The sequence below is a fragment of the Ananas comosus genome, linkage group 1, assembly GCF_001540865.1.
Source record: "Ananas comosus cultivar F153 linkage group 1, ASM154086v1, whole genome shotgun sequence".
NCBI classification, from domain to species: Eukaryota; Viridiplantae; Streptophyta; class Magnoliopsida; order Poales; family Bromeliaceae; genus Ananas; species Ananas comosus.
The window spans coordinates 9,021,720-9,031,005 of record NC_033621.1 but is presented as its reverse complement, the minus strand read 5'-3'; the positions used below and the strand labels follow the sequence as shown (position 1 = coordinate 9,031,005).

General features: G+C 33.1%; 1 long non-coding RNA gene across 1 annotated transcript; it reads right to left on the bottom strand.

Moving 5' to 3' along the window:
- LOC109720437 lies at positions 641-1,088 on the bottom strand. Its single transcript, XR_002218922.1, has 2 exons — positions 957-1,088; positions 641-884 (listed from the first exon to the last, which is right to left on the bottom strand). It is a non-coding gene; the product is annotated as an uncharacterized LOC109720437 (long non-coding RNA).

Sequence of the window (9,286 nt, the reverse complement as noted above, 5' to 3'; positions counted from 1 at the left end):
TAACGGGACGTGACATAAACTCTACAGCTACACTCACTACACTATCCTGCCCTATACTAGCCAATTGTAAAAACGGTAAAATCAGACACAATCTCACTAGGGACTGTGAACACACCCGTCCCGCCTGCCCAAGCTAAGCTACCTCCACCACTAAACAGTCCGTGGAGAGCAAGTCCAAAAAGGACACAACGACACCAACGCGAACGCACAAAACCAGACTCTGGAGTGGTACTCGTGGGCGCTACCCAACCAAGTATGCAAGCGTGTCTCTGTCGAGCTCAATCAGGCTCCCGCAGGCTAAAGTCAAAGTAACTGGGTCCAACTGGTCTAATAACCAACAAGTCACGTACCCTCGGCACACTCTGATGCCACAACAGCAAACCGGGTCCACCGTCAATCTCGACGGCACCCAACAGTCCGGAACAGTCTACCACTATTGTAAAAATAGACTCGACATCCCAGCACGAGCGTAACTTAAATCTAAACTACCTGGGGTATCCATCGCACCACTACTGCGACGATACAAAAAAATATATAACGGCCTCTAGGGCTAAATCAGGTAGTGAAAACAGGTAACGGATCCAAATCGCTGGTTTTCTCCTAAGTCAAATCCCAAGTTCAACATGTATAAATTACTTAATTTATTAACACATGCTCCAAATTCAGATTGTAATTCACAAATTAGTCCATGAATTCGAGCTAAAGTAAACTATACAAAATCTGAAATTACACATGTTGACTATTGCGCACTTAGGAGTATAAGCCGATGATTAACCCACCTTAGTCGCTAATCCCCAGCAGCGAGGACATCCCGAAGCAAAGGAACACCCTGCTAGATCAATCCGCAAACCTCCAAAGGCCAGAAATCACGCTCCTGCCAAACTCTACACGTAAAATCCGAAAATGAGCACCGATTCTGCCTCAAAAACAGCAGTAGAGAAGAGAATAATTCCAACCAAGAAAACCTCCACCAAAACCAGCAAGTAAGGGCTTCGTGGATTCCTCTCGAAGTCCCAAATCCAACGAACCAAGTCTCGTCGAAATCTGATGCTCCTACGTCGAGAGGGAGCCGAAACGCCGACGGTCGACGATCGAAATCAGTGAAAACCGCACCTCGAGCTTTAATTCAATGAAGCTTGAAGTAGAGAAGAAATCCATAGAGGAATGAGAGATACCCACCTCAACCAGCGACTCCAATTCCGGCACGGCGTCGAGAACGATAAAAACACTCCCTCGCCCGGCCTCCTCGCGAAACTACGGCGACGCACGTATGCTCGGACGGCTCTGCGACGCGATGTCGACGACGAAATGCTCCACACGAACTCCTCCTTGCTCACAATCGGCTAGAGAGAGAGAGGAGAAGAAAATTAATTTAGAGAGATGTACAACCTAAGTGAACTAAGTTGATAAGTATGCAGGGGGGGGGGTTAGGTGCACGTGGCATTCCATCCACCCAACTTACCAACTCAAAAATATCAGAGTACTACAATTAATTTAAATATATAAATTTTAAATTTTAAAATTTTAAAATTCAAAATTTAAAATTTTAAATCTAAAATTTAAAAATTCAAAGTTCTAAATTTTAAATTTCAAATTATAAATTTAAGATTAAATCTAAATTTAAATACACCAAAAATCAACTAATAAATTAAAAATTTAAAAAATCAAATTAAAATAAAATAAAATATAAATTAATATTTAAAAACTAATTTAAATAAAAATTAACATTTTAATTTTAAAATTGTAAATTAAATAATTTTTAAAATTAAAATAAAAAATTTAAAATTTAAGATTTAAATTTAAAAAATTAAAAAGGGTAAGAAGAGCTGTTCCCACCCTATTCCTATGCCACCGTTTTGGTTCGGATAACAAAAAGTGGTTATTCCAAGATATGTATAAATTGAGTATAACCAGAGGATTAGACAATTTTGTGTTGGATAAAAATTGGTTATTATTAGAATAAGAAAAATAGCGTTTGTTAGATAAGATGGGATAAAAATTAAAGTGGTAGTTAAAATAATGATACCTCTTCTTATTATATTAAATTTGAATTTTTAAATTAATATATTTTAAATTAAAATTTTAACTTTAAATTTAAATTGAATTAAAATTAAAATAAATCCAAATTTAAACTCAATAATTTAAAATTTAAAATTTAAATTTCAAACTTTAAATAAAGATCAAATTTAAAATTAAAATATAAATATCAAATTTATATTTAAAATTTTAAAATATCAAATTTAAAATTTAAAATTTAAAATTTTGAACATAGAATAGGGGTGGGAACAATTAATAAAAATAATTATAATAATAAATTTATAAATTTGATAATAAAAATTTTTTAATAAATTTATAATTTTTATTATTATAAATTTATAATTTTTAAAATCTACTAAACTTAAATTTAATAAATATAATATATATATATTAAATATAATTATTAAAAATGTATTAAATATTAATATTTAATAATAAATATATGATTATATAGTACATTAAATAATTTTATAATAAAAATATATTAATAATATATAACATATTATATTATACACTTAGTTTAATTTTAATTGTAATTAATAAAGTTTGAAAACAAACATTGAATAGCACTATTCATCAAAATGTGGAATAATAAATCCCAAGCTATTCCAGATAGGCCGGGAAGCAAGGTTTGACTGGGATAAAATTATTCCGGCAAAAATTTTTCGTTTGCGGAATACGAGGATAATTCGTTATCCCCGCTATACCGCCAACAAATGGGTCATAAGGGGAACAACTATCCCTCCCCCCCCCCCCCCCCCCCCCCTCCTCCTTTTGTTTTCATTTGGGTATAAAGGGGATGATAATCCCTTATCCCCCCTTTATTCCCCAACCAAACGGCTCCTAAAATACTAAACTCTACAAATTAACCATACAATTTTTCGTTCTATAACTTGCATTTCATGACTATACTAGCGTAGTAACTTGTGCGATGGGACGGATAGATAATTGAAGAAAACATAGAAAATGTTGACAAAAAAAAGAGAAAACAGCGATAAGAAAAGCAATGATGAGCGGTGAGATTTATTTTGCCGTTGAACGGAAGTAACAACCAAAGAAAGAGGAAGAGGAAGTACTTGAGCTTGTTCGGGATGGAGTCCACACTCAACCTTGAAGGAAAAGTTGTCATGTGGCAACTTTAGGATAAATAATATATAGGTATAGATCTAGATTGTTTGCGAAGTGTTGTACATAGCTGTCATATTTACCAATAATTTTCTACACAATAACAAAATTAAAATTATAAAATAACTAAATACAATTTCTCCAATCGAAGAATTACAGAATATAAATATGCTTTATAAAAAAAATTTACCATTAGCACAAAAGTCTAAATATTTAAAAATTAAATGCTTAGAAAAAACCTAATAACCAATTATTATAGCTACTCCTAAAATTCAATGTATCAAATGAGCCATTATTTGCTAAAAAGGACATAAATGTTCAAAACATAAGTATGATTTTTTAGTATAATTATTTGCATAATTTCTGAACTACACACGACCGCCCACTTTTAAACTATTTATAGGTTAAATCTATCTATCATCAATAACTTAAACAAGTGGCATCACCAACTTCATTCTCGGGAGTGAGTCCTACTTGCTAGGTTCTATTGCGGGTTTGGTCCGATTCTTCTTTTCTCTTCGTTCTTGGGGTCGGTCTAATAATATTTTCTTACCCTTTTTTTATTTTCATTCTTGAGTTCTGTCTAGTAATATTTTCTCACTTTTGAACCGGATTTTCTATATCTTGAAACCAAACTAGATTTTATATTCCCCTGAACTGTCTACATCTAGTAGGTTCTTTTTTGGGTTTCGTCTAGTTTTTCTTTTCTTTTCGTTCTTGGATTTGATCCAATAATACTTCCTCATCTTTAAATTGGGTTTTCTATTCACTTGAAAACGAACCAGATTTTCTATTCTCTTGAACCATCTTTGCCTGTCAGGTTCTCTTTTGGTTCAGTCCCTTTTTTCTTTCCTCTTCATTATTAGGTTTGGGCCCTATTTGGATGGATAGTTAAAAAACTCCATGGAATTTTTATTCTATGGTTTTGGTCTAAATGAAATACGGAATCCTGTAACTACAAAAAAATTCCACAACTTCATTTTTACGCTGTTTGGATACATATCATACAATTCTATCGTATTTATAATAACTAAATTTCTAAAATTTTAAAATTTAAAATTCAAAATTCAAAATTCAAAATTCAAAATTTAAAAATAAAATTTTAAACATTAAAATTCAAAATTCAAAATATAAAATTAAAATTTTAAATTTTAAATTTAAAAATTAAATTAGATTTTATGTTTTAAATTTGAAATTTGGAATTTGAAATTTGAAATTTAAAATTTGAAATTTGAAACTTTAAATTTTGAAATTTAAAGTATACCATTTAAACTTTAAATTTTGAAATTTAAAAAATGTATAATTAAAATTTTAAATTTTAAATTTAATAATTTATAAATTTACATATTTATAAATTTAAAAATTTAAAAATTACGTTTAAATTTAAACTTTTAAAATTTGAAAAATTAAAAATAAAAATTAAATTAAAATATGAAATATGAAATTTGAAATTTGATATTTGCAATTTTGAAATTTGAAATTTGAAACTTTTTGAAATTGGAATTTAAAATTTGAAAGTTGAAATTTGATAAGTTGAAGTTTGAGACGTTGAAATTGTGAAATTTGAATTTGAATATTCGCAATTCGAATTCGAAATTCGAACTTTTGAAATTCGATAATTCAAAACTTTTGAAAATTCGAAATTCGAAATTTGAAATTCAAAATTTGAAATTTGAAGATTTGAAATTTGAAATTCAAATTTTGAAACTTTGAAATTTGAAATTTGAATATTTGAACATTTTTGAAATTGAAATTTGAAAGTTGAAATTTGAAAGTTAATTTGAAATTTGAATTTAAAATTTAAAAATTTAAACTTTTTGAATTTGGAAATTTAAAATTTGAAATTTAAAATCAAATTAAAATTGACTTTTAAAATTTTAAATTTTGAAGTTTAAAATTTTTATGTTGAAATCTTAGAAATTGTACATCTTTGGACCCAAAATGGTAGGATTTTTTTTTTTTTTCCTTTGGTTAAAGTGGATTGTAAGTTTACTCCATTTTTTGGAGTATAGTATAACTATACTCCAAAAATTACGTCATTTTTTTTTTCTTCCAAACGCTTCATAAGATTATTTTCCTACCGGCGTAGCATAGTGTTACGTTTTTAGAGGTATCCAAATGGGGCCTTGGTCTAGTAATATTCCCTTATCTTTGAATCGACTTTTCTATTTACTTGAAATCGAACCAAATTTTCTATATTCGTCTTCTCATTTTTTTGTCTTTCTTGAATCGAACTGCCCTCTGGCGTTACCTGGCATCTTGGTATCCTTTGAACGTTTATCACTCTTTTGAACTAAACCGATCCCTGGCATTCTTTGAACGTTTCTCACCATAGCCTTTTCCTTCCCCGCTGCATCATCCATCATTATTTGCTCTACCGTCCTGGCCGTTTTCCTCTACTCTCCATGTCCTAGTGCCGCCTGATTCGTTGTCCATCATCGGTTTCATCTTGCATTTCTCAGATGTCGTCTTATCTACCATGCTCGCAATAATTCTACCGGATTCATGACTCATCAAATCCTGAAACTCTTGGCGAGTGCCGTTGTTTCCCTATCATGCCGATGGCTATATAATGCCACATGTCCTCCGACGTTAACCGTACGCTATGATTGCTTTCAAAACTGCTAATAGTTTGCTTCTCAGTAGGTTGTTTGAGTTCATCTGAGTTGTATTAAGCAGGGAAGTTTACTTACAAGTTCTATTATCTTTTATGCAGGCATTCGACGACTGTTGCGTCTACTTTTTTTTTTTTTTTCTTTTTTTCTTCTTTGCTTAGGCTAGAAGCATCCGTGCAACTCTGTCTACTTTTCTCTCAAATTGTGTTTGAATACAGTGATGCAACACAACTTTGAAATCTTTCTTATTATTGCGTAATATATATAAATCTTTGCTAATTTTGTATTTGCCCACTTTGCTACCTTCCAAATATGATGTGTTTGCATATGTATAATCATATGTGTTGTTTGCAATTTGGAAACACTCCACCTTTGATCAAAATAAAAAATATGTATGCACATAATTTAAAAAAAATGAACTAGAGAAGTACTTAAGACTCTAGGGTCTACACAAACCAATTTCATTTCTCAAATTAAATTTGCGTTTAGATGCAATGATGGCAGCAATATATAGTTGTTGTCAGCAAAATCTTTCGACGGTTGCTCTGTAATGTATGTGTTAAATTTACCCTTTATCCACTGAGATATAGAATTACCTTAGATGTTGAGGGAAGCTTCTGAAGAACTTCCAAGGGGTAGCCCAATTATGAAGGTGATTATATGTTGTGGTGCGCCGTTTGGAAAGTCTAATATAATTAAAGAGCATGATGCAAGGATCGCTATTGAGAGACTTCTTGAGGAGCTTGACTTTGTGGTTGTGGACGTTAATTATGAGGACCAAAAGTATTTTGAAAATTTATATGATTTGATTTTCCATGAGCATGAAGAACTTCATGGGGAGTACAAGAAGCTTAAGATGGACTATGAACTTCTCAAAGGGTGTTATGATTCTTTAGTGGAAGAAAGAGCCCTATTTGTCACTAGATGGAAAAAGCGAAGGATTGTATCGATAGATGTTGCGAACTTCTCAATTGCTCCAACATAGCTCCAATGGATGAGAATCCTACAACAAATCCTGATGAGCATACTGCATCATCATCTACTGAGCATCCGTCGACAATGGGTAGTAGGAGTCCACGACACTTATTGATGAGGATCTCAAAATGCCTCGTAGATATAGAAATCGACGTTTGTGCCTGCTTATAAAGTCTTGATCTTTTTGTCAAAAAACTTTATATTTCTAGGTTTGGTGTTTTGTGTTGAAATAATACCCCACCCAATTTTTGTACTAATGAAAGTTACAATGTTTATTTTTTTGTATAATTGGGGTGCCAAAATTAATAAATATAAATATTTTTATTAAATATCAATTTGATCACTTCTATTTCGTCCAAGATGTTAGAGCAACTTTTCTATTACTTCTTATTTGAGATGTTAGAGCATAAGCCAAATAGTAAAAAGAAAAAAAAAAATGTCGAATGTCAAAAAGAAGCAGCCAAAAAGTTTTGGTTGGCTAAATCTTTTGCAAAAGTAGTCATAGCAGCACAAGTAGCGGCTACACAGACAGCATAAGCAGCAGCAGCCACATCTGAAGATCAGAACGAGTTGCAACTGCACAATCAGCAGTTGAAGCAGGCAGCTGGACCAACAACTGATAAGTAAGGTCTGCTGCTTCAGCTGCAGCAAAATCTACAGCTGCAGCAATAGCATAATGTCACGCCCCGAGCCCGCCTCTTTGGTAGGGTTCGGACACGCCAACAGATCGCCGAACGGACAGGATTTCCTTTGTACCGCAGACAGAGTCTCTCCTGTACGTCCAAGGCGTCGCAATCAATACATTACAAGAGGTTCCAACCTGGAACGATATTCAACATACAGATTGCATAAGAAAGTATCAAAAATATAAACAACTAAGTTATTACATACATTCAATTCACTTAATACATTCTCATCACATATTACACTTTTTTTTTTTCTTTTCTTCCAAATACAATTAAGATTATTACAATATTGTTTTACATCTTTTCTACAACCCCTAGCTAAGCCGACTCGGGGTAATGCTATTTCTGGTCTCGGTGGTAGGGCGCTATCTACGGAGCTACGCCCTTTCCTCGCGCCACCGCGCCGCTCACGTGTGAACCTGTCCCCCTAAAAACAACACGGGGTTGAGAACTATTATCCATAGTTCCCAGTGGGTACGGCCACCCAAGAAAAAAGCTCGACCCATCAGGTCCAAAGGAGGCACTGCAAACATGTTACTCCAACAGATATCCACAAATAATTAATGCAAATATTAAATACATGTTTGTGCCTCAAGACATGCAATATGTAGATCATGCAACTCATACAAATAGATTAATTGATTCTACTCTCTATCACTTACCATTCTTTATAATATTGACAATTCTGTATCACATGTCATTCTTTATTCTTTATTCTTAGCCACACTTTACTCAGTTTTTATTTTTTCCTAAGGTTACATTGACCTTAGCCAACTATGCCACTCGATTCGGTCTTGAGTCAATTCATGATGAATGCAAGATTTCATTACCCAATCTCTTGGCTAACCCGTAGGTTTCGCACTCAACAAACTTACCAACCCAAAATCCTATTAACCGGGGAGATACCCACTACAACCCGATAGGACAGTCCTCTGGGGAGATTCCCGCTACAACCTAGTGATGTTGACTCCGGAGCATATCGCCCAAGGGGGAGCTACCACTCTCGAGCAAGGACTAAAGGTGAGTACGACCAATCCTGCATTGAGGATTCCAAGTTCAATCCATTCCTTAACTTTAAGGAAGACCATGCTCAAATGACCCTTAACTCTAAGGTTGAAATGTTATAATATCTCAATCATTCTTTTCTTTGCATTGTTTACCGTCACTTGTGTTATATACACTACTATATTCTTGGACTCATTCACTAATGCCACGCTTGTTCTCTAAGTGTTCAACATGCCATAAGTGTTTCCACTACACTAATTATATGCCACTCGATCTGTTTGACATCCTACTTGTCCACATCGCATATCATAGTTCATACGTCATTATTTTCCAACGTCGAGTTCTCTAATTCACCTAGAGTTTACCGACCCAAGTTCAACATGCAAATGTCAATTAACATAATCCTCTATATGTCAACATGCATAGTTCATCTATCATATGCAATATGTCATCATGTATATATTTTCATTTAACATAATCCACAATATGTTAATTAACAATATGCCATCATGCACATATACCAACTAGCATATTTCTAATAATATCAACATTCATATGTTCTTTAGCATTTCATGCACATACATATTTTAGCATCTAGATCATTCATTCTCTTAGCATATAGCTTATGTATTCCTTATCAATATCTCATTTATGCATTCTTGATTAGCATAATCTCATACATTCATTTACTTTACAATCAACTACCAATGCAATTAGCCATCATAATGTATGTATGCATCAATTAGAAAACCATACTCCACTTCAACATGGAAGCAACCTAATCGCTTCGGAGAGCACAACCCACCTCGTAACGCTCTCCCATTGCTTGTAGTCACTTGCAAT